The sequence below is a fragment of the Mixophyes fleayi genome, chromosome 2 (genome assembly GCF_038048845.1).
Source record: "Mixophyes fleayi isolate aMixFle1 chromosome 2, aMixFle1.hap1, whole genome shotgun sequence".
NCBI classification, from domain to species: domain Eukaryota; kingdom Metazoa; phylum Chordata; class Amphibia; order Anura; family Limnodynastidae; genus Mixophyes; species Mixophyes fleayi.
In genome coordinates, this window is record NC_134403.1 from 329,516,621 (window position 1) to 329,544,282 (window position 27,662).

The 27,662-nt window shown below is 41.5% G+C and overlaps 1 pseudogene; it reads left to right on the forward strand.

The window, feature by feature from the left end:
• Positions 1-18,309: 18,309 nt before the first annotated feature.
• LOC142140621 (uncharacterized) lies at positions 18,310-24,665 on the forward strand (annotated as a pseudogene).
• The last annotated feature ends 2,997 nt before the right edge of the window (positions 24,666-27,662 follow it).

Genomic DNA, 27,662 nt, shown 5'->3' on the forward strand with positions numbered 1-27,662 from the left:
TAACCTACCAGTATGTTTTTGGAGTGTTGGAGGGAACCGGAGCACCCGGAACAAACCTACTCATACACAGGGAGAACATGCAAACTTCATGCAGATATGGCCATGGTCGGGAATCAAACTCATGACCCCAGTGCTATGAGGCAGAAGTGCTAACCACTAAGCCACCGTGCTGCCATAGGACTTACAATCATACACACAATACATATAATTTAATCCCAGCCAATTACACATAGATTCTGCCATACATTCATACAGTATAAATGGGTAATCATATATGATTAGATACACGTAACACATCATAGGGACAAGGACACTTTCCAGTAAAAACACAACTTTTGCTACTATACTAAAACAAACACTGTATTCCATTTGCTTCTCATCACAACACAAACTCATGTTCCGAATATATTTCAGCACAGTATTACTTACAAGTGCTAACTACAACAGAAACCATATATATCTAATATATAAATGCTTAGTGGCGTCTGTCTGTCTGTGTGTGTGTGGAAAAAAAAAACAAGTTGCAGCGCCACCTGCTGGGCAGAGTTATACACTGACCTACTAAATTCTTAGTGTGTGTGGGAAAAAAAAATCAAAAAGGGCTGAAATTTGGTAGGGCTCAAACTCATTTTCGTGAGGTAATTTTACCTCATGAACACACATGTGTAGAGGCGTGCGTTAGTGTGTGTGTGTGTGTGTGTGTGGAAAAAACTATTTTCTCAGAAAGGGCTCATCCAATTGACCTGAAATTTGGTATACTGACATTATTTGACAAAAAAATTAGAATAGTCAAGTCAGTTAACTTCCATCACCCCCCTTCCCCCCGTGGGAGGGGTAGTAAAGGCTACATTTACGAGTTGAGGGGTCAAACTCATTTTCGTGAGGTAATTTTACCTCATGAACACACATTAAAAAGGCCGCTTGCGTCGGGAAGTAACGCTCTTCCACTGAGGAGGCCTGGGCTAGGTCCAAATGCATGACAAGAACCTTTTTAAGACCTTAAGTAGCTTGATTTGACTAGAATGCATGAGTATCATGCACGGGTTAACTTGTATATATATATATATATATATATATATATATATATAAATGCCAGAGGGTTGGTCAATTGGCAAGTGCATGTGGGTGATGCTGCCAACTACTATGTCATACTTAGCATTTGTTGTGCCATATAGTCTTATTTTAATGGCTGTTAGAGGACAGGTTCAGTTTATATAAGTGTCAAAAATCCCTTTATGACAGGCCACTGGCCACTGTAAGGTGCTAGGAATGAGAAAATGGCAAAGGGAGATTGTTAGCATGATTGAATTAGCCTATTCTTTACTTGCCTACTGTGAGATCACATTTTACAATAATTCATATCTGGGTAAATATTCATTAGTATATTTTAGATTTTTATTGTATTAACTTGTGATTAGGCCAATTATCACTACAGCCTTGCATAGACATGATTAGCTGCTTCAGCAACAAACAAATTCTGGAGTGCTGAAGCACCTATGCATCCTAAAATAACCCAATTCTACAGGGATGCAATTATCTGATCCTATTTTGTTTATTATCCAATTGAATAAACTGGTGATGAACTAAGCAATAGGTATTAATTATTTCCTTTACTTCAGTGATGGTTATTTTCTTTGGTATGAAGGGTCAACATGGTGGAGAACTATACAGAATACCAAGAGATAATTTGAAAACAATAATATAATGTGTGCATGACAAGTCTGGACAAATTACTCCTAATGGGGCAGCTATGCCCATTAGCAGTGGTGTCACTTAGCATGGGCACTAGTCACCATGCCACTAGTGTCAGGGGTAGTGCTCCAGGTGTAGCAAGTGGAGGGAAGACAAGATTTGTATGCTGAAGTATATCCTGCTATCTTTCTGCTCAGCTGTTAGGTTCATGCTTTATTGAATTGCATAAATTCAAAAGTTTGCCACTTGTTGTGACAAGCCGGGTAGGGAAGGTGTAACTTTCTTTCTACCACTCTCTTGTTATGTCCTGAAGAGACAGCAACTTGGAGAGTCATAGGAGGTTACATTGACTGACACACAGGGGCAGGCTAGGCTGGGGGGTAGGGGGCCATCTGCCTTCTGGACTGGTCCCATAGAGGGCTACCTTAGGTTGGGTCACTGGGCCAACTGCATTTTTATTTCCTTTAAAATGTTCCTAATAGGCTGCTGAGTCGAGTCTTGCCCCCCTGGCTAAAATTTGCCAACCCTCCCCTGCTGACACAGCAAGAGAATTCAATTATTATAATATTATAATGCACATCCCACCACAATCCCAAGTAAAAAAACAACCATTGCCGGTCTGTACCAAATTGCATTTTTCATTCTAGCTGCATTATAGTATCATAATATCCTTCTGTTATGAATACCAGAGAGTCTACCAGGGACAACAGGATCATAAAGGCAATAGGAGGCATATTCCAATAGCATCCCAGAGTCATCAATAGGAGGAGCATAAAAAAGATACCCAGGTACTTGGAGAAGAAATGAGTTGAGTTGTTTATAAGATAATGTAAGATTATAGAATCATGGGTATACTCTTACTGAGAAAGTATATGGGAACAGTGTGAATTTTGCATATATGTGTTATGGGGGATCACTCTTTTTTTAACAATGGAGGACTCCTAAAACATGTCTTAGAAGCTCACTTAAAATATACAACTCTTATATTTTTAATCCCAAGGCAGAACAAATCAAGCAGTGGTCAGGTCAAAGAACTTTAATAGATATAATTGAAACCATGTTACTATGTTGTAATAAAATTATGTACTAAGTTTATTAATATTCATTTTATATTATATATAATTAAATACACTTATTATATTGGATTATGGTTTTTCAAAGAGTTATGTGGCTCATGGTAACATTCTGCTCAAAGGACTTCCCCAAGAGAAAAGTAATCAGATCATTGTCTTGGAATGTATTAATGGATGATGCTAAGGTCCAAAACAATCAGAGTCACTGGTGGCTAACTTGTATTCTTTTTTATATACTTCTGCAGTGCTCATTGATGTAATCATCCATTAAGTACTACACATAGCCAAACCAAACAATTGTTACTGTTATTGTGTGCCAGAAATCTCAATAGTCTGCTTCTATGTTTCTGTGTTTTTCCCACTGACCCTCAGTAACCACATGATTGGATCTGTGAAAAAAGACCTGTTCGTGTTATAATGGAAGTGAGTGGGTGACAGAGATCATGGATGACCTAGTGCCCTCTAGACACACACTAGGAAATGAAATTGTGATTGAGAAGTAATAAGGTCGGTATTATAAAAGGAAACTATGCCACAGGAAGGAAGTATGGAAGAAAAACGCCTCTGTTGGCTTATTTAAAATCAATAGAATTTTATTTCCTAAAACCCACACAGCAAAAGTACAAATGCAGAACCTTCTTTACAAAGTTCAATGCAAAATAGCAGCGTTAATTTTAGATGATGAATTCCTTTTAACCTGCTCCAAGACTGGTTTAGGCATATTTTTCAAAGACTCCTCAATACTAATCCTCTCGTTCTCTGCCTTTTTTTTACAGATATGCACGGCAGGGTTTTCCTTATTACTGTTTAAATAAGGCACTTTTATGAAAAGACATATCGCAGTCCAGTATTTTAGCCAGAAAAGCACTCAGTATGCATGTTATATGTGACTCTTATTAAGGCAGTCGCCACAGGTCTCTTCAAGGGGAACTCTATCAGAGAAAATGTTATGCCGTTCCAATTATCAAAAATAAAACCAATTGTATTATTATTATTATCCTTTATTTATAGGGTGCCACAAACGGTCCGCAGCATGGTACAGAGAGCATAGAAGAAAGCAGTACATAGCATTACAGGATAATGCAGCAAGCACACTGCACTTAAAATCACAACACAGCTATGAAAACCACACAAGCAATAAGGTATAAGGGTATCCCAGTGTGGAGAATTGCCCCGTCCGTCGGCCCTGGAAGAGAGTGATAATAGAAGACCGAAGAGACTCACCGGGCCTTCGTTCCAGCGGTGAGTATCCCCGATCTTCTCTTACAAGTCCTGGCGGCAGTGGGCAGGTGAGCCAATCACGGCTCACCTCCCGCTGCTGGCCAATTAGAGGCCGGATCGGCCATTCAAACTACTGGCGCCGCCGCCGCGAGCCAATCAGGGCTGATGACGTCAGCGCACCGCTGGCTTTATAAGCTGCCAGGCGCCGACACGAGGTCAGTCCGGCGGTGGAGGAAAAAAAGGAGGACGTCACTTCCAGACGTCCAGCGGCAGAAGCGGCAGGGAGCCCTTGTAAGGGCTGTGAGCTACCCTGACGCCCGAAGACTTCAATCAAGACACCGGAGCAGAGATCGTCGGCGGGGAGCCCTTGTAAGGGCTGTGAGCTACCCTGACGCCCGAAGACTTCAATCAAGACACCGGAGCAGAGATCGTCGGTGGGGAGCCCTTGTAAGGGCTAAGAGCGCCCCGCCAAGCAGCCTTCAACAGCGCCGAAGAGGAGAAGAGGCGAGGGCGGTTGGAGAGCCTGGAAGACCTGAAGACGGCGGGTCAAGCTGAGTTTCCTGCGCGGAGCAGGTGAGTATTCATTACTCTTTTAGGTCGGGCACAAGGCCCGGGGGCACCTTCAGGCACTAGGCCTGTGGCACAGGTAGCGGTGGCCATGGTAGGTGTTAAGAGGGCACAAGGCCCTAGTTGTTAGAGGGCACAAGGCCCTAGTTGTTAGAGGGCACAAGGCCCTAGTTCTTAAGAGGGCACAAGGTCCTCAGGTAGGAGCACGGCTCCCCCGTAGGGCACCAGGCCCTTAAGTAGGTATAGGGCAAGTGGCCCTTAGGTAGGAGCTCGGCTCCCCCGCAGGGCACAAGGCCCTTAGGTAAGTACAGGGCGCGAGGCCCTCAGGTAGGAGCTTGTCTCCCACGCTGGGTATAAGGCCTGTAAGTAACTTCTGGCTGTAGGCCAGAATAGGTAGGAGCTCGGCTCCCCCGCAGGGCGAAAGGCCCTGGACTGTAGGAGGGCACAAGGCCCTTTAGTGCAGAGAGGCATAGGCCTCTGGTTAGGGAAGCGATAGGCTTCCGCGAGTGAAGCAGGGTGGCTGCCCTGTAGCGTAGCAAGGACTCCGGGTCTTTGCTGGTAGAGGGACATAAGGTCCCTGACTGTGAGCGGGCAGTAGGCCCTTGTAGTTGGCAGTGGGCATTCGGCCCAGATCTAGCAGGACGCTAGGTCCTGACGTAGAGTAGGGAACACTCGGTTCCTAAGTAGGTACTAAGTAGAGTTCTGGGGTGATGTTTAGAACCCCCTCCATCCGTCCGGAAGGGCACCTAAGTCCTGAGTCCCAGGACAAGGCGGGCTTAACGGCCAGGGCTCGGGCCACGGGGGTAGGCTTGTGGGGCACAGCGTCTGAGGATGCAAGAGTGGTCGGTCTGAGGTGAAGTACGGTGTGGTGAGTTCCATAGCGGTCCCTCGGGATTGGGTAAGTAACAGAGGTGTTGGGAAGGGCTGTCGTTGTGCTGTCTCTCTTGTCTTGCAGGTGCTGATCGGAAGACAAGGTAGTAGGAAGGAGTCAAGGGGGCACCATCGGAAAGTCACGTACCTGAGTATAGCAGCGGCAAGGTCTGTTCCCTTGGTGCACTCACCTTGTGGAGCTGTCCCTCCCGTATTCTCCCCCTTTCCCTTACAGCAAAATGAGTGCCCTGCACACGAAGACAGGGGCCTCTTCCCCCTGCGGTATTTGGGCGCTCGGACATCCCCTACCCCTCCCCCTGTGGGCACCTCACACCAGAACGATATAAAACTAGACAAGGGAAAAAGGAGAGGTGGGGGAATGAACCAGAGCAAACTGAACCTGTACCCAGGCGTGTGAGTGCAACTAACAGGATCAGAGCCAGTGATTGAGGTGCAAAGACAAGGGAGATGTGAAGACCAAGGACATGGAGCTCAAGGAGGAGGTGCAAAATGAATCTGTTGTCCAAAAGGCAAAGGTAAAAAGAGGAGGAGGACCTGATGTAAGAAGGAAAGGGGCAGACAAACAGGATAGTGGTGGGTCAGCATAAAAGAAAAAAGAAATCTGATGGGAATATTTTAAACAATAGTGGGTGGCCCAGAGAGGGGACAATGTATGAGGTTGAGGAATAATTTTACTTTGTGAAAAGGCACATGAAGAGGCAGGATAAGGGGGGCAGTAGAGAGGTTTGACAGTAGAATGATAGGCTTTATTGAACAGTTGGTTTTTATGGGAGCATTTGAAGCTGTGCAGGCTACGGGATAGCCTGATACAATGAGGGAGAATGTTCCAGAGAAGGGGAGAATCTTGGATGCCGGAGTGAGACATGGTTACCAGTGGCAAGGAGAAGCAGCCGTGGTTGGCTGATCAGAGATGGAGAGAGGGAGTATAAATGGAGATTAGGTTGGAGACATAGGTTGCAGTGGAGTTGGAGAGGGCTCTGTAGGTGAGGGTGAGGAGTTTGAAGAGGATTCTGTAGGGGAAGCCAGTATAAGGATTGACAGAGAGGCGAGGCAGATTAGGATCGGCGAGAAAGGAAGATAAGTCAGGCTGCAGCGTTCAGTATGGACTGAGGTGGACCGAGACGGGAGCAGGTAGGCAGGTGAGGAAGACTTTGCAGTAATCCAGGTGGGAGATAATGAGAGAGTGGATGAGAGTTTTAGTGGCATCAATGGAGAAGAAGGGTCTGATCCAAGCTGTATTGCGGAGGTGGAAGCGTAGGATTTTGCAAGGGATTGTATGTGAGTGGTGAACTAGATAGAAGAGTCAAGGGTGACCCCCAGGCAATGAACTTGGGGTGAAGAAGAGATGATGGTAGAACCAATGGTAATGGAGAGGGCGGAGGGGAGTGGTCTCTAGAGGGTAGAAGATAATAAGTTCAGATTTGGCCATACTGAATCTAAGGAAATGTTGGGACACATACAGGAAGAAATGACAGAGTGGCAGCAGGATACTTTGTTGAGGATGGAAGTGGAAAGAACAGGAGGAAAGAGATAGATCTGGGTGTTATCTGGGTATGTCCCTTAGGATGTTAGCTCGCATGAGCAGGGCCCTCTTCCCTCCTGTCTCCTTACCCGTTCTTCTGCTCCGTGTTTATTGCATCAGCCTGCCTGGAGTTTCTGAAGTATTGGTACTTTTTGTTTATTGTTCTGTACTGTTATACCCTGTATAGTCTACTGTTTGTACTATGTGCGGCGCTGCGGAAGCCTTGTGGCGCCTAACAAATAATTGATAATAATAATAATAATAATTATCAAATTTTTTAGCAGAATATTTTCCATGCACACTGCATTATTTAAAGTTATATTATTAAGCTACCAATTTCTGTGCTACATTGAAAAGAAGTGTTCCTTTGAAGCTAAATAATACTTATCTGTCCTTTGCCGTAGAGCACTGCTGTAGTCCGCAGATGGTAGATCTGGAAATGCAATTGTGCTCCTTAGAAGGTGAAGGTAGGTGTTTTCAGGTATGAAGGGAGGAGTTAAAAGGTGCACGGCAGAGATGTGTTAGAGCTCCTCAGCCCTCACACACATCTCTGCTGCATACCTTTTAACTCTCCATCAACTCAACAGCTCTCTATCAACAGGACATTGAGACAACACACACAATTCTCCAAGAAGACGAATAGATAAGCTCTTAACACCTGAAAACTCATACTTTCACAAAGCCCATTCATCCACCTTCTACAGACCATAATCTCATTTTAACATCTATCATATTTACTTCACTGTATGTGATTATCAGCAATCCATCTCAATCATTCTGTTCACTCTTCTCTATGTCACTATACTACACTATGTGATTGTCAGCATTCCATCTCCAGTATTCTGCTCACTCTTCTCTGTGCCACTATACTACACTCTATGTGATTGTCAGAATTCCATCTCCATCATTCTACTCACTCTACTCTATGCCACTATATTACACTGTATGTGATTGTCAGCATTCCATCTTCACCATTCTGCTCACTTTTCTCTGTATCACTATATTACACTGTATGCGATTGTCAGCATTTCATGAGTCTGCAAGTAAGAAATTACTGATAAAAGAATTGTTAATGGAATTGTGGACTAATAGTGAGGCAAACACACTAATGACGGATTAATAACTAATCTCATTAATTAATCACGCACAAAGGCAGTTTCTAATTTATCCAAGAAATACTATTCCTTTACTGCTCTAAATTAAGAGGTGACGGTAAGGTTGTAGAGGAAGGTAGTCTGGGTAGAACAGGAACGGGGGTGCCCCCGGCCTGATCAATGCCGCTGAGCACTGTCAGTGCAGTACTCCGTCCCCGGCGCGCTGTAGTCTGCTTACTGAGGAGATCTCCTCAGTAAGGAGCTTACAGCGCGCCGGGGACAGAGAACTGCACTCACAGGTAAGCGCTTTGGGAGGGGGGGGCCTCACGGGGATGGCGGGTGGCTCACATTGGGGGCCTCGTGGGGGAATGGAGTGCCCCTTAGCCCAGGGGCCTCCATTCCCTTAATCCGGCCCTGAATACACCTAGTGTGAGAGGATATGGGTGAGGGCAGAAGTGAAGGAGATAGGGAGAGGATGAAGGAGAGGAGATGGTAGTCAGATAGGTGGAATGGAAGGGAGAGTTCATAGTTCAAGAAAAATTCAGTCCAAGACTGAAAATGTAATTTTATTTGAAGTTTACTAAGATTAGAGAAATACAGTTTTAATGTACTTCAGCTGTCTGTTATGGAATGAGGAAGTGATGCTTTACTTCTTAACAGAGTTGCAGTTCAATGTCAGGTTAAACTTAATTTTACCTTCATGATTCCTATCTTTTAATTTTCAGCTTTAGTGGTCATTTAAGCCAAATAAACTTGACAATTAATTACTGAATTTCCTTACCCAAAATAATTGATGTAGATTTTTATGACATAAGAGCTTGTGGATTCTGGACACTTTATACAGGTAGGAGTCTGGTACTGTTACATGGGCAGTGGAGTTTAAAGACATTCTGCAAATGAAATGGCAACCTACCTATCTCTTACACAAATATCATAAACATTTGTATGCAACTTATACATTATAACAGAGAATTGTGACTTTGTCAAGAGACAAAGGCACTTAAACTCATATGTTTGTACATGAGTCATTCACTTACCTATTCGGGGTTAAGTCTGCTGACATCCCCCAGCCAAGAGTATACATAGGGGAGGGGCCCTGGCTTGGCCCATGTATTCTTCCCCCATTGGCTGCTGGGACGCTTTCTTTCTGGAAAAATTCCCTCCCCCCTGCATTTCCATGTTGGGTTTCCACATGTTTCTCCCTCTCCCAGGTGAGGTACAGTTGACAGAAAAGCTATCGCTGATTGGCTGCAAGTCCCCCCCCCCCTTTGAAGCAACCTGGTTCTTGGTCCTTTTGTGTGGAGGACTCATTGACCTGCTTTGTGTAGGCTCATCATTGTGAGCCCAGAAGGGGTGTAATGACACCTGATTTAACACTGACCAATCGTAATGGACTATGTCCTGGGACCAGTGGTTAGCGCCTGTGGCTATACACTGTTTAGTTGCAATTAGTTGTTAGCTGATTCGCAATTTACTTCTGCTCCCACCATTGCCTTCGTTAATCAATAAACTGTGACCTGTTTGCCAAATGTAAAATGGTTGTGTCTTTATTTACTTATGGTTTTAGAGTGTTAATTCTTAGATGGGTAAGAAAGGTTTGTGCAATGTAGAAGAGGCATCAACAGTATGAAGTTTATTTTGTTAGATTTACTAACAGTGAATAATTTAAACTTTTTTACAGCAAAGGAATTTTATGTACTTACATTTTGATGCACCCAAAATCTGCCACCTGGGTCAACTGCCTCAGTTTGCCCCACTAATGACACCACATTACAGGTGGGTGATACTGTCCTGTTCATATAATGGATGTGATGTGTTAAAAGTGCAGAAACCACCTTGATTATTATGGGCAGGACAAGAGTATTGTGTAATCTTATTATGTAAGTTGGATCATAAGAATAATAACCATTTTAGGGCTCATTTAATATCATTGAACATCTGCGCGTTGGAGGAAATCCAAGCCCAAAACTATTTTGCTCTTTGTAAATGACATCCAATGACAACAAGTTTGGGATTGCTATGGTGTAGTGCACATTTTGCATCTAAATTCTATGTTAGTAAATTAACCCCAGTGTGTGCAATTACTTCAAATGAATTAATGGTGTATGGCTTAGACTACTAGTAATTATTTTAATATCCAAGTCTTCATGTTGAGTTGTTGGGGACCCATTTTATCTGATGAAGACAATGAAATGCTCAAAGACCTAATTCAGCAGTCGATAGCAGAAAATATTGTACAGCTAATGATCCAAAGAATACAGAAATAATTAAAACGAGTCCTGTGAACTAGCAGAACATTGCTGTGGAACTGGCTTGGTAGTTTTAAGAGTTTAAATTTTTCTCTTCTTCACATTTCTAAGCAACTTTCAAATTAACAGAGCAGACAAATTAGTATGCATGTGGGAGCCTGTTCAGCACTTTCTGCCTTGTTTTTAACAACTTCCAGGAACATTCAAGAGGAAAAAGCAATAGGTGCCTTAGGTAAACGCAGGAACAGTTTTTAGACAATGTATATACTGGTCCCAAAGTCTAAACTCATCCTACATATAGGTTTAATTGCCCTTGTGTTACAGATAATATTCTTAATTGCAAGGTTAACGGGGGCAATAATTCTGCTGATTAGTTGATTCTCACCCTGGTCTCCTACTTATTAACAATTCAAAATCATAAGTATGTTACTTACTGACAAAAGTAATTGGTGATATTTTATTCCAATGAAAGGGTCACTAGGCCTAAAACGCAACTAATATGAAGAGCTATATATTTTTTATATTCACATATATTTGTGTTACTATTAGTAAAATAAATGTAACATGCAGATTTTTTGTTGATTGCAAACACATTGTAGGCTTTAGAATTATTGGCAGTGCAATTGTCACTGTAGTGTATAGTATTCAGAATTTTAATTACGGCGGTGAAGTCCTTAATAAAGGAAGGAAGATTGTAAACGTTTTCTACTTCCGCTCTTGGACTGAGCAGACGTGCTCTGTGAGTTCTCCGCTGGGGCCCGGTATCCACGATCACCCTGGGCTCTAAAATCATCTGGAGGTGCCATGGAAGTCCTTCTTACTGTAAGGATTCTTACCTGTCCGCGATCCAGCGCTGTCAGCCACACTTCCGGGTTCGAGGTGAGATCAACAGGTTTGCCTCCTTCTGACTCAGTGTTAGTTTGTTCCTGTGAACCTGCTGCTGCTGCTTGTCCTGTGTACCAGACCTGGCTTTCTTGCTTGCTGTTTCCTTGGATTCTCCTGTGTGCTGTTTGCCATCAGACCTGTGTACCGAACTTGGCTTGTGACTTGACTACTCCATTGCGATTTCTTGTGTGCTGTCAGTCATCTGACCTGTGTACAGAACGGCTTGTATCCTGATTCCTCCTGTGGGACCGATCCCCTGCGGGGCGCCAGCCATATCCAGTATCTCTGCACAGCACCCCTCAAGGTACCATCTGATTTATATATTGTGTTGCCATTTTCACCTATCCCTCTCACGTCTAGGGGCCAAACCAGGGGCCGCGACCTGCAGACCCTTTGCAGCCAAACCCATCCCACCTTGCGGTGGTTGTTGGTGAAGACCAGGGGGCTGTTAGACTCCGTGCCTTGCTAGGCCTGTGTAAATCTAGACTGAGTGTACCCCTGAGCGTAACACTTACCTGCTCTGAAGTAGATCCTCTCCCCCTTAGGAGGCTGGTATGATAAGTCTACCAAGGAGACACAGGCTTGTATAATAGTTTGCTGGGGGTGGGGGCACGGATGTGTCTAATAGTGTGCTAGGGGTGGTGGCACAGGCTTGTCTAATAGTGTGCTGGGGGACACGTGCTGGTTAATATAATAGTGCTCTGGGGTGGGGGTTACAGACTGGTATAAGTGTGCTGAAGGAAGGCTGGTATAAGGGTGTACTGGGGAGGGCACAGTGTTTTCGAGATAATAATCTCGATAATATAAGTTTAAATAAGCTGATCATTTGAAATTGTTTTCCAAAATAACACATTTAATTGTGGATAAGGTTTCCAGATCACCCATGCAAATTTCCACACATATGAAATACATATGTTGCATGCCTGCAATTTTAATGATGTAATTTACTGAAGTAGGTAATTCAGCTGTGTCTGGATTTACATAATTGATCTGGTTACTCTAAATCTGGCTCATTTGCATATGAAAAGGAACTCATTTATATACTGGCTACATGATGTATGCAGGTTTTTCAGTGGGCAGAATAATGTCATTTTTGCTTATTTATCAGACATGGGGGTAAATGTATCAAGCTGAGAGTTTTTCGGTGGGTTTGAAAAACCAATCAGATTCTAGCTATCATTTAGTACATTCTACAAAATGACAACTAGAATCTGATTGGTTGCTATAGGCAACATCTCCACTTTTCAACCCCGCCGGAAAACTCTCAGCTTGATACATTTACCCCATGGTTTATGAGAGTTAAGACTAAGTGGATGGTAACATAAGAAAAATTAAATATAGTTTATTCCTGTAGCAAACTAAACATAGCAAAAGTTTGTGCAAATACTGAAGCTGATCATGAGGTAGATAGAAAATGAGAGATATCAATTAGAGATGTTCACTGACCCCCGTGTTTTGGTTTTGGGCCTGGATTAACTCCGTGTTTTGGTTTTGTTTTTGGCAAAACCGCCCGCGCATGTTTTGGTTTTGGTTTTGGATACCGATTTTTTTCTAAATTTCTATTTTGTTTTGCTAAAATCACATAATTTGGCTCTTTTTTATCCCTACATTATTATTAACCTCAATAACATTAATTTCCAATCATTTCCAGTCAATTTTTGTCAAGTGACAAGAACTCTGCTACCCCTCCTGTTTCTGTATGAGTAATGGCACTGAGCAATGTCACTGGAGACTGCAGAGTGACAAGAACACTGGTACCCCTATTTCTGTGTGAGCAATGTTGTTGGTTCTCCTCGGGAGGGAGGTAATTATGGAATACAAAACCCGCGAGATCCAACAACGCAACTATGACGTTTTGCCTCGATTCAGATCCAAGGAGGAGTGAAAGTAACGAGCTGGCTCGGATCCCTTAAGTTCGGGTGGGCTCGGTTTTCTGAAAGCCGAGCCTGAGCATCTCTAATATCAATACAGTTAAGAAAAATAAATGTGATAGAGGCTCTCCATTACATTATCCACCCACATATCACAATCTAATGCAAAATAAAGTTGCTGGTTGTGTCATATTATAGTATGAACAGATTCCATCTCTAACCCTGCATTGCTGAGAGGGCTGGTTGGACTGTGCTGTAGGCAATCCTTTGAGGTCAGAAGTCACCAACTAGTTTTATGGTTTAAACATCCTTGGATGAGCTTTTCAACAGAATATAAAGCCCTTGAAAGTCAGTGAGTTGTGGGCTCAGTATGTTTTATCTAGTCAGGAGCAGGAACGACTGAATGCCAAGAAGAAGGACTAAGTGCAAGCTGGCCGACCTTTGCGGAAACTGAGTGATGGAGGGTGCCGCTGCCTAGCTGTATGTGAACAATATAAATTGAAGCAAGGAGGCAAGCCAGAGTCTGGCTAAGGCAATATGGAACTGGGTAAGAGTTTTGACAGTTCGGACCACCTTCTTCAATCACACTCCACAGATTACAAATTGCGAGGATGACATTGGCCAGACAAATTGTTCTATACTGGTTGAAGCTCATCAGTATAGAGTAGGGGTTTCTATTCAGCATGCACAACTCTATAGGGACTACCTCACTGAAAAAATAAACAAGGTTATGAAAACAGCTAAACTGTCTCTCTAGTTACAATATACATAATCACATCTCCATTGCAAGAGCAGTTATGTATGTGAATATCATTTACATGGCAACACTCTGAGCCAATTTACTCCATTGTTATTGGGAGGATGGGACAGGCAACAACTGAGACATTATCTCACCTAGATTATTTTGACCTGTTTGGCCATTATCAGTGTAGGGTAGATGTCTTCTGCTTATCATATGTAGAGAATACCGCTGTGAAAAACTAGGGAATTGTAGTTTGTTACTATTGTGAAAAAGATACAGGCAAAAAAAACAAATATGTGTGAAATCCAGACATTAGGGAAATTTAGTATTTATGTAGTAAAATGATTAATTACAATATACCAAGCTGTACATTCTGGACCCTGTCTATGCAGCACACTCAGTACTGCAAAATGCCTTTCCTTTGCACCATTATGTCTGGACTGTTCATCCAGTGTATATCTAGGTGCACGCCTCCTCTCTCGCCTGTGCGAACAAACGTGCGCCTGCGTGTGAGGACTAGTGTAAAAATCTGAAGAGGTGCAATTGTGAAAACATCACAATAGAATCCATCCTCATTCCACTTTAAAACCCACCTCATTCATTAAATTAAACTTTTATGTTTTTCTGTCAAAATACAGCAGGTGGAGGGGACATCCGGATTGTCATTGTAACTTTTTGTGCGTGAAGCTTTTTACCATATTGCGCCTAGAAATACGCTCCTCCTTTGAATTGCAGCATGAAGGCACAAAATGGATCCCATTAAAAAAAAATAAAGGACGAGACACAAAGACCACCAGCTCAGTACTGGTGCAAAATTCAAGTCCTTTTATGGAGTAAAAATGGCTTTGTGTCCCTCGCACAGCACACAACTTGCCGAAACACACATAATCTCTACTCTTTTATTTTATTTCAATAAATCTTCCTCCACAAAATAAAATGTCTTTATTACACTGTTCCACAAAAGTAAGCAGATAGACACCCACCATCTAGCTCCATAAACCCATACACTTTGGCAAAAATCTAGGCACACCGTGGCACCAAAAGCTGATTTTCTACTGTGCTTCATTCATCTTGCACTTCATAAATGACCACATCTGTTGCATACTAATATTTATAATGAATTACCCAGCATACAGAGAGTACACTCTCCTTCATTTGTCCTTAGTAAATTCTTCCTCTCGCTACTTAGATAGTAAACTGTACAGCCTGCTGAGGACACAAGGTCCTGACAGTTTTAGAATTTTTATAATTAACATGATCTTAATAATCTTTGCCGTGTAAACCAGTAAGGTTTAATTGATTAATTACATGGTAATCAAGGTATTCAAAACCTTTGTCATAACCATATGCCCTCCTAGGACTGGTTTAATAAAGCAGCTCTGCAGCCTAGAAACCATGATGATAACATACTGGCAATAATATTCTGTACTGGAGTGAGTGAAGATTAATGCCGTTCTGCTGACATATATTAAAATAATCTTTACTTTATGCATACAGTGTCTACAGTACAAAATATATTTGCTATTAATTACATATAGCGTATGCAAACTGTCATATAAGTAATGTATGTTGCCTTTGCCTATCCTAATATTAGGAGAGCTGAGTACATTGTCCTTAAACAGCTGATGTGTGGGCTTTTCAAAACTTGCCATTAATATATAAAACACCAAACTTGTCTCTCTCTACTATACTATACTATACTATACTATACTACTTTCTGTTATTTCTCATAGGACTCCATTTTTGAGAATCCGATGTCTCTTTGGTAGGCATTGTCACCTAGATTTTAAAGAGATGAGCTAAGTTGTGGCAAAATTTTGTGCAAATGGAATTTTAGGCTGTTTTACAAAAGTGCAAAGTTCCAGTGATACAAACTTCCATTTTTGCTTTTAAATTCCCCAAAATGGTATTGTACACTGCATGTGGGGAAATAATAGTCTATAAATAGAGCCTGTGATTACAATGGCGTGTTGAAGATTAAATATTTAGTACAACTTACATAAGACATCAATAAGATGGAATCATTAAAATGCTTGATATGCAAATAAATCTTAAAATGTTGCTAAAAAGAAAAAAAAATGTGAAAACATCAGATATCAGGCTATTCAAACCGACTTAAAAGAAAACCAGTCTGTAGGTATGTGAGAGCAGATACAATCGCAGGAGGTTGTTACTTCATGTTAATACATACTGAAATGGGGTTCATATCAAGGGCAAACGCAGGATTTGTACAGTGGGGTTTCCACACCACGCCGCCAGTGGGCGTGACTAGCATGCATGGGGGCATGGCTATAATTTTAGACAGTGCTTGGTTGCTCTCCAACTCTTCCTATCGCCATAATATACACGGGCAATGCTGCGTGGATTACTGTTAGGTGCACGCAGCTCTCCTTTTTCAAGCAAAGCCGTGTGAAGCGGGGGCAGGGTCCAGCCACCTCAATTATACAGTGCCCCTGGCTTGGAGGGGGTTTCCAGACACTAGAAAACCCTTCCTCGGTTTACCTCTGCATATGTGGTTTGAAACTTGTCTCGTACTGACATAGTATCCAGATGCTATATAGTGTGTTGCAATGCTTCCCTATCTAGTACGGACCTATACAGACATTTTGGCTCCACACATACCAACAGTCACTTATAAAAGTATAAGTTGTGTAAATTGACCATTGTTTTGTCATCTTATCTATCCTGAGACACCAACTCCCTGCATTGTCTAAGTCATGTCTACTGTGATGGGATTGGGCCACACGGCCAAGATCTCCCATCCATCAATCCATCCGCGGGGATTAGATGTGCTGTCACCCCAGGACCAGTTCTTAAAATGCGACTAGCGAATATAGTGAGACGTTATAGCGGACACATGGGGCAGGGAGAAGGAAGGGACAGGAAGTGATGGACAGCTAGAAGCCCTGACATGTATCAAAAGCGTGGAAGAGGTTAATTTCAGGAGGAACTTTGTGTTATCCATGATCTGGATGTTGGGAAAGATAAGTATACCTATTGTCTTCCACAAGACCAGACCCAGACCTTGTGACAGGGACACAGCAGGGGAGCCACTGTAGAAGGCTAGCTCATTTCCACTCCCACTTCAAACCCCTGGTCCATTACCCACCAATGTTTAAGAAGGAGAAATCCAAGAATTTGCCTGGGAGGGGAAAACACAGTGAAGATTTGACCATGGATATAAGGAGCCATTTCAGGGGGTAGGGGTATTCATTCTAAAAATTGATTCCTGGAAAGTGTAGGGCTGACTGGTGTTGAGTTTCTGTTCTCTACCAGCAGATCTGGTGATCATCAATATCCTGTACCTGGGGAAACAGACTTTTGCTCCACCTTTAGGAGTAGAGAGACTTATACCCAGAGCCCCACCATGCTGGTGGAGAGTTGGCCAAGCTGACCAGGAACAGCAAGATACCAAGACTCCCTGGACCTGCAGCTGACAGACTCTTTTGTCTGTGGAACTTTTGAGTGGCTAAGTTGGGGGCTACCTTGCTGGGACTCCTATTGACACTGGTGAACCACTGACCTATTGTTTACATTGTGCAGTTTATCCCATTGTTTTACTGTAAGAAAAGTAAAGATAGTGTTGTATCTTTCGTTCTCCTCCTTGCTTGTGTGATTTCTGAACCTAAGGGTTGGGGGGTAACTTAGTGATCTTCGGTTCTAAAAAACCTGATATCCACACATGTGTGGCCACCTTTTCTAGCTTGTTGGTTTTTCTTCATGTCAACTTTTATTTCAATATTGAATTCAATATTATGTTAAAGTGTAATTCTTAATAAATCAATATGATTGTATTTTTAATTGTCATTTTATTGTATTTTACTATAATGCTATATTTGTCCTTAAAAAGTAAGATAAAAAAAACAGAATATTCCTATATTGAGCAAAATACCTTTCATTCAGACAGGCTCTCTCTGTCTTAAGCTACTTGATTTTTAAATACAATCTCATGTATTAGGTTGGGTACACACTATAGAATTTTCCAACCAATATGCTATCTACAACGATTGTAACTACGACTGAAGTTCCAATCAGTGAGTCCATTCATGCGTACACACTGTACATGTTTAAGCGATTTTTCCACGACTAAGTAGCCAGCGATTTTCGTCAGCCATAACATCGTCTCAAAAGATTGTGATTCCGTACACACTGAAATGATATATGGCCTCCCTGCAGCAATATATCAAATATGTTTAAATAAAGGGCTGAACACCAACGACAAAAATCTCCCACAAACTCAGATTCCGGGAAAGGAAATACGTCATCGCCATTCATTCTATACCACCTCTTTGTGTATAGTGTACGTTCATTTGCAATTGCACATTTACTATGGCCTATATTACTGTTTATTTTAATATAATATGGGGCAGGAACAGATGTGAATGAGTTCTCTGTACAGCGCTGCGGAATCAGTGGCGCTATATAAATAAATGGTGATGATGATGATGATGATAATAGCTACAATTGAACAACAGCAAGCTTGTGATCTTTTGCTATTCACTATGGCAAGAACACTGCAAGCACAGACCCGGAGGGAAAGAAGGAGAAAGAATTGGACCTGTTGGAGCAAAGAGTGGTTCCAGAGGAGAGATTCTTTTTCTTACATGCCCCTGCTAAAGGAAAAACCGGACAACAAACCTGATGACTTCAAGAATTTCCTGAGGATGAATGAACCCATATTCCAGGAACTGCTTCAACTTGCCACCCCCCTCATCCAGAAGGAGGACACCCATTTAAGGAGATCCATATATGCAGAGCAGAGACTGGATGCTACCCTGAAATTTTTGGCCACAGGAAGAACACTGGCTGATCTCAAATACAGCACAGCATTTCACCTCAAGCTATGGGTTTGATCATATCTGAAACCTGTGACAATATCGTTCCAGTTCTGCATGGACATATGAAGGTTGGTAAAAGAAATACTTTGTTTTTAAAAAAATATTTTTGTATTAAAATAGAAACTAAACATAATAAATTACATATTAAAACCACACACACACAAACAAAATATACAGTATCTAAAACTGTAGATATGGATAAGATTTGGCCTATATACTGTCTGGAAATCGAAACCATCTCTGCCAAGTGGGTTGAAGATGGGAAAGTGAAATGAATATTAGGAGAATTGAGGGAAAACATTGCTTTGGGGGTATGAGACCCATCTCTGGTGTGCAGACCAGGTATGGGATAAAGGTGGGAAAGCAAAACAAATATTTTAATTTAAATAGGGAACACATAAACTATATAAAATCTGTGTCATAAAAAACAGGGGTCACAGCTGTTCATAATGCAAATGTTCACTGTTTTTCAATGGCGATTGACTCCCTGTATACTGTAGTATACTTGTGCTACCCATAGGTGTAAAAGTCCTGTAGGCTGGAGGGGTAACAGATTGGCCTCCCCTGATGGGATGTTGCATGTGGAGTGGTAGTGACCGAAATGAATATGATTGGGCCGGCTTGAAATGTTCTTGCTCCTATGTGTGGGGGAATTGTGTTAATAAGGTCCCCCCCTAGTTGACCTACAAATGATGCCATACACCAAAACTTCCAACTCTATTCACATTTCTCTACATGCATTTCTCATTTTCTTTGCAAGATTTGCTAATAACAGATATATTCATCTGGTTCTTTTGACATCAGTTGGGTTGCAGACTCTATCATCTTTCATGTATAAGCGCATCACTTTACTCTTGATCATGGACCCTTTTTTTTCCTCTTGTCACATTAATCCCCTTGTGGCTGTGTGGGTAGATCTGTGATCTCCTGGCTGTCTACTCTAAGCTGGCTGGCATGTGGTGTGGAGCCATGTTGTTCTGCCACATCACTGACTCTGGCATCAGATAAGACAGCAGATTGTGTAATGAAAACAGAATGTAAACGAGTTAGTTTAACAATACATGCATGTACCGATTTAACATTTCAACAGTCTTTCTCTTTCAGTTTCCTACAATGATAGAGTAATGCGAAGTTATTGCTGTGAATTTTTAAACTCTTTGGAATTTCCCAAACTGTGTCGGTGCCGTAGATGGCAAACATAGGAGAATTATGCCACCCTCAGAAAGTGGATCCTATTACTACAACTATAAAGGTTTCTTTAGCATTGTTCTGAACATAGTGGATGGCAATTATGAATTTATATTTGTGGATATTGGAAAAAATGTAAACTTGTCAGATGGTGGGGCATTGAAGCAGACTCCTTTCCATGTCAAACCTAATAATAATGAACTTAATTTGCCAACATGAAGTCAATCAAAATATGGACTAAATTTTGTTTTTGTAGCTGATGAAGTGTTTGCACTATACACCAATGTATTACAACCTTATCCACAAATAAATCTGTTAACAGAAAGGAGGATATTTAATTATAGACTGCTAAGAGCAAGGCGGGTTGTGGAAAATTCTTTTGGTATACTGAGCAACAGATGTATAATTTTTCATTCTTCTATAAATCTGAGCCTAGACAAAATACATAAGGTGGTGATGGCTTATTGCGTCCTACACGACTTTCTTAGGCGTAAAAGACCTAGGGGTAAATGTACTAACCTCCGGTTTCTTCAACTCCCGCGCCGAAGACGCCGAACTCGCGGGAGTTGAAGAAACCGGAGGTTAATACATTTACCCCCTAGTGTGCGTAGTACACTTAGCATTATGGAGAACACTGTAGAAATAGCGGAAGTTGTGAGGCTGACACCATTGGAGTCATCACAGGTGAGAAATGCCAGTCCCGTGGCAAAATTAAACAAGGAGGCCTATTTAGAATATTTTAATGGTGAGAGTGCTGTGTCCTGGCAGAATGACATTTTATAATGTATGTGCATTAGCATTATATGCATGTTAACTGTATTGTGAGACACATGTAAGTAAATAAATATTTTACGCATTTTCAATGTTGCATGTTTCACTTACTGTGCCACTTGTTGGTATGTCATCTGTTTTTAGAAGTTCAGATGGGGATCTACTGTCCATCTCCATGTTACAGGTGGACCGTCTTGCAATTTACTCATCACTGGTGAAGCGCAGGAGGGCAAAATACCACAACTTGGGCACATTCACATCTACAGCCCCTGCTCCACATTTTTTGTAAGCCTCAATATTATTAAACTCTTTTTAAACACAGTCCACAGGTTCTGTATCTTCCCCGTTACTCACTCTACATTTGCCTCTGGAAAATGTGGAAGGCACACGTTCACCACGTCTTCCAAAGCCACACTCCTCTTCTGCCTGTTTGGGTACTCTGTGGATTTTGCTTTTCACAAGCAGGAATGGCATCTGTAGGCCTCAATAAAGTCCCTCATGAGCTCCACATGGCATGACAAATTACTTTGAAAGAAATAAATAAAGCACATATATTGTCATATTTCCATAGCAACCCCCCCCCCCCCAAATAAATAAATAAATAAATTCTAGTGGTATAAATAAAAACACGCATATGTTGCCAGATTTACATACACACCACACAATAAAACATACTAACATTTCAATGCTAGAAGAAAAAACAAAATACATATATTATCATATTTACATACACACCTAATATACTGAAAGTTAAACTCAGATATTAAGTCATTATGCAGAAGCTCATAAATCTTCTACGTAAAAAACTCAGTAAAAAAAGGTCAAAATTCCAAATCCAAAAGCAGTGGTCTGACTAAAAAATTAAAAGGCAAAGAAGACTATTGAGAATCCACAAGAACATTCAAAAAGTGAGTATTAAAAGGGGTTTTTAAAAATGTTTCAAAGTAGTTAGTAAACGTGTTATTAATTAATGGTAACAATAACTATTAGTATTATTTGTAAAACCTTTACATCTATTTACAGAAAGAAGAAATTGAAGATACTGTAGTGACTATAAAACTAGAAAGAACAGAGATAGAGAAATAAAAGAGGAACTTAATTAATTTTAATTAAAAATCATAAAAAATGTAAGAAAACGTAAGGTCCACTCAGAGGGGGTGTGGCCAGCCATCATAGAGGAGACACCAGACACTAGAGGGGGAGTGGTCAGCCCACGAAGGACAGCTAGCACCATAGTGTACTATATAAAGAATGCAATGTAAATATAAAGGGTACACAGTCTTGACCTGCCCCTTAGATTGGGCAGAACAGTCACCAAAAATAGGGATTGTTCAACTTGACCAGGCTTGGCTAACCTGTGGCACTCCAGGTAGTTTCACAACACCTAGAGTACCACAGGTTAGCCAAGCCTGCACTAGACTCATTTGACAGACTGTCCTACCAGCTCTTGTCACTATTACCACCTGTGGCTGCTGGTTTCTTTAGTTTTGGCTTGACTGGATCCTGGAATGTTGGGGGCCCTATTTGGAAAAAATAATGGGTGCATTTAGTAAATTCCAACCAGCCTCTGCATTAAATCAATAGGACCCACAATTAATACTTAGGCCTTCCTCCAGCATCAACATTAAAGTCATAGTATTTCCATTTAATAAACTTATTTCCCTCCCTCCAGACAGCCCCTGCAATAAATTAATTACATTTACGTATAATAAATATACCTATTTCCCGCAGCCGTCACTGCCATTAAATAATTCATATTCATATTTAATAAATAGATCTCATGCTCCTCAAACTCAGCCCCACAATCAATAAATAGTCCCCAAACCACCCCTTCTTAAAAATAATAGTCCCGACTATAAAATGAAATTGCTCCATCTTCATCCTACAAACAAAATAGCATCCATTATTTAGCCACCACCTACCACACACACATTACATTGCCACAAGCCCGTTGTGCCATCACACACACATTACTGTGCCCCTTCATCATCATGCTGTGGCCCACCTTCATCACTCTGTGCCATGCTGCTTTTGCTCCCCCCTTCTCCTGGCCCCCCTTCATCACCTTGTGCAATGCTGCTTTGGCCCCCTTCACCATGTGCCATGCTGCTTTAGCCCCCCTTTCACACTCTGCCATGCTGCTTTGGCCAACCTTTTCACACTCTGCTATGCTGTCTGTGTTCCCTTCTTTTCACACTCTGCCATGCTCCCCCTTTTCACTCTATTCCATGCTCCCCCTTTTCACTCTCTGCCGTGCTCCCCATTTTCACTCTCTGCCGTGCTACCCCCTTGCTTCTTTTCCTTCACTTACCTGTTCTATCGGCTTCTTTCTTCGCTTCTTGTCTTCTGTCTTCTGTCTTCTTCCCTACTCCTCTCTGCGGTGTTCCTCACTGAACGTCGGGCGTGACATCATCATGCCCGACGTTTAGTGTGAACGGAGCAGAGAGGAGTCGGTGTGCGCCGCGGTCACGTGAGTATTCTTTTTTTTTTTTTAACGCTTTCCGCTCCCCCAACCAATGAAGAGGGGAGCAATCAGTTTTGGGGCCTACCGGGGGATAGCCCGGTCCCCCGGCGGCACGGTCCAACCCTGAATGTATGTATCAATGCCCCATGTTGGCCACACCCACAACACCCTTTCGGGGCAGATACTGAGCGGTGGCACACAGTTTCTACTCTTCTCCTGCTGAAACTAAGTTGGACCTGTGTACTTTAAATGCCAGGGCTGATTTTTAGACCCAGTCCGGCCCTGTGAGAAAGTAATGCTTGAATGTATTACCAAGATTAAAGGTTAAATATGTTAGTAGGTTAAGGGGTGTGCTATATCCTTTTGACTTTACTACATCCATTTTTAGTGAATAATGTTTAAAAATAAATGCTATTGAAAACAAATTTGTGGTTTATTGGATGCACTTGCAAGAAAGATACGCTTCAAATAAAGGTAAAACCAATTAACATGTTCAATACACATCTATGTTCTTTTGGAACAGACAGGATGTACACTGGTGTACAATTATGCCAGGTGACATATCAATATACATCTATATAAATTGATTCCTACTCAGTCATTATTTTCAGAACGTTTTATACAGATAGAGGCATTAATGCCCATAATATGTACAATCGCTACACATAAATGTATGACTATTATGCCATTGCATTTTAAAATAATTAAATAGAATAATACGAAATCAAATAGATGGAAATATGTCACATCAGGAAATAAATGATACTGAAAGGAGAATATGTATTTTCTCATATGAAGAATACATGTAGTATACACTTGCACACAGGAACACATAATTGTCACACGAAGCATGTAAAGCAGGTTTATTATTGCTTCTCCATTAAAAGCACATTATTTCCATTTGACTGATGTTCTGACACCGCACCACGTGGGAGAGGTAGAGACAACATCGTGATTTTAATTATACACACCCAGAAAGGCAGCAGTTGGTCAAGTAATTGATTGTGATTTTGTACACACTACAGGATTAGAAGGATGTTGGAATGAGATTTATAGTTCTGCTGAGCAATTAAATAAAACGAGGATCGGTCGTTTATCGCTCGATTGACCCAATAGTCGGCTGAAAAACCTGTGGTGTGTACCTAGCCGCACTTGTGATAGTCTATATGTAAAAATTAGATTTGCAGATATATTTAATATAAACACAGCCCTTTGTTGTATGCACATTGTACACACTGGAGGATTGGAAGGTTTTCACACCGAGACAACACTCAATGATTATGGGAACAAAATGGTGCTTTTAAAGCGCCACCACCTGTATAATGTAATTCAGACAGTGGGCCCTAACATTGCTGCTTTAAAAGCGCTGTTTTCACTGGGTCAATGAGCAGTGACGTTATTCCTGAGTGTATACATTTGGAGAAGTTGCGCTTTGAATGTGGAGTTAATTAAAGCAGCCGGAAATACTGCATGCCTGTTACATGATAAGTCACTTTTTTTATATTTTCGTGTTTCCAATAATCACTATTGTTTTGTCGCTATCATTTTTGTAGGCATTGTCAGTGCCGCAGAAATGACTACCATGGGAACAAAATGATACTTGATAGCTTATTTGTAGACTGAAATTTAAAGTTGATATTTGTGTGCTACATGAAAAAACAGTCAGTATTTAACTGATGTGCAAAACAGAATACTAATTTGCACCCCTTGCATTGTAACATGGTTTTGTCCAGGAGACTTAAATAAGACGTTTCTTAAACTAAGATCCTTAATGAATCAGGCCCCATGACAACAACATCTTGCCACAGTAGAGTTCATTAACAGCACTGTTAACTTAGGTCTTTTAAGCCCAATGTTAGCTTGTTTTGTTGGGGCACAAACAAACCAAGCACGTCAGTCTCAAAAGTGGCACTCCTTGTCGCAGTAGTGCTTGGTTTGTTAAAGTGTGCATGTTCTTTTTAAGTTTCAACATAAGGGTGGGTGGGAGGGCCCAAGGACAATTCCATCTTGCACCACTTTTCCTTTCAGCTACCGCTGTGTGCCAATGTTACCTACATGTGCTATATACTGTTGTGTGCTTTGCAAAGATCAAAGACACCAATTGATGAGGCAGATGACTCAGCACAACATTTTGACATTTCTGGTCTTGTCTACTGTAAAAGAATTGACCAAAATCCTGCTGTAACTCCACCTGATATCAACATCCAAAAAAAAGTGGGGGATTATTTTTTATTTTTTTGAACTGTATTATTAACAAAGAGCCATGTTGCTTGCAGAAGTAATGTAAGCATGGATGTCTAAATAGATGTGCATATGTATTACCTACCACTGCCGTTTTATCAATATTGCACAAAGTGTTTGTAGGCTGCACTTTACGTCAAAGATAATTAACTATATTATAATTTTTGGGGAATTGGGGCTGATTCGAAGCTCAGTGATGAACTTGCTTTTTGCTGTAAATTACAATGGCTCTTTTTAATGCATTGTTTGGCACCCTGGAATGGTCTGCATCTGATAAAAGCATGCATGGGGTCAGCGCTCATCGCCATGTATTAGCTGTAGAATTACCACAGTTATCCAAGGAACGGGTGGAGCGATGAAATGAACCATAACTGATTTCATGATCCAAGGACCACTTTCCATTTGTGCCACTACTGTGTGGCAATGTTTCCTAGATGTGCTATGAACTGCCGTGTTTTTGAGTCATTGCTCTGTCGCTTAGCATCCAGCCAGCTCGCTGCAGTCTTTGTTTGAAAGTGTATGACAATAATATTGTGACCTGTAAGATGGTCAAAATTGATTTCAAATGACTTGAAATTAGTGTTATTGAGGTTAATAATAATGTAGGGTAAAAAAAAGCAAAATTATGTGATTTTAGCAAAAAAAATATAGGGATTTTATAAAAAAAATTAAAAAATAGGGATCCAGAGCCAAAACCAAAACACACAAGGGCGGCTTTGCCAAAACCAAAACCAAAACACGAAGTTAATCCGGATGCAGAATCAAAACCAAAACCAGAACACGCGGGTCAGTGAACATCTCTAATATATAATATATATTAGAGATGTTCACTGACCCCCCGTGTTCTGGTTTTGGTTTTGGTCTGCATCTGGATTAACTTCGTGTTTTGGTTTTGCGTTGAATCCCGCCACCTTTCTATCATATGTGCATTATGAATGCACAGAGAATGGATGGGGAATAATTACATTTTTGCACAGAAAACATGATTGCTTAAAATGTATTAATTTTTGTTGTTGTTGTAGAGCAATTACTCTGCTGGAAAGTAGTTACAGGCTCTTCTGTCACTGAACAGCCATGTGTTAGAAGGTATACACATTAGAGATGAGCGCACTCAGATTTCTGAAATCCGAGCCCACCCGAACGTTGCCGATCCGAGTCGGATCCGAGACAGATCCGGGTATTGGCGCCAAATTCAAATCTGAAACTGAGACTCTGACTCATAATCCCGTTGTCGGATCTCGCGATACTCGGATCCTATAAATTCCCCGCTAGTCGCCGCCATCTTCACTCGGGCATTGATCAGGGTAGAGGGAGGGTGTGTTAGGTGGTCCTCTGTCCTGGTAGATCTCGTGCTGTGCTGTTTAGTTCTGTGCTGTGCTGTGCTCTGCTGTGTTTTGCAGTATCAGTCCAGTGGTGCTGTGTGCTGTGCTCTGTCCTTCTGAGGTCAGTGGTGCTGCTGGGTCCTGTGCAGTGTCCTGTTCAGTCCAGTGGTGCTGTGTCCTGTGCTCTGTGCTTCTAAGGGCATAGTTATTTCCCCAATATTCCCCTGTGTTTAAAAAAATAATAAAAAGTTATTTAAAAAAATACCAAAAACTAATTTAATTTTTTTTTAATTACCACAAAATTTGCACAACCAATCCTGCAGTATAAGCCCATTGGTACTGCAATATTACCAAGTTCACACATTCAGCAGTAAAAGTCCAGTGGTACTGCAATATTACAAAGTTCACACATTCTGCAGTATCAGTCCAGTGGTGCTGTGTCCTGTGCTCTGTCCTGCTGAGTTCCGTAGTGCTGCTGGGTCCTGTGCTGTGTCCTGTTCAGTCCAGTGGTGCTGTGTCCTTTGCTCTGTGCTTCTAAGGGCATAGTTATTTCCCCAATATTCCCAAGTTTTTAAAAATTAAAAAAAAATTATAAAAAATATAAAAATTAAAAATTAAAAAAAAAAGTAATTATAACCAAATTTGCAAAACCAATCCAGCAGTATAAGTCCATTGGTACTGCAATATTACCAAGTTCACACATTCTGCAGTATCTTGTGCTACATATAATGGAGACCAAAAATTTGGAGGATAAAGTAGGGAAAGATCAAGACCCACTTCCTCCTAATGCTGAAGCTGCTGCCACTAGTCATGACATAGACGATGAAATGCCATCAACGTCGTCTTCCAAGCCCGATGCCCAATCTCGTAGTACCGGGCATGTAAAATCCAAAAAGCCCAAGTTAAGAAAAAGTAACAAAAAGAGAAACTTAAAATCATCTGAGGAGAAACGTAAAGTTGCCAATATGCCATTTACGACACGGAGTGGCAAGGAACGGCTTAGGCCCTGGCCCGTGTTCATGACTAGTGGT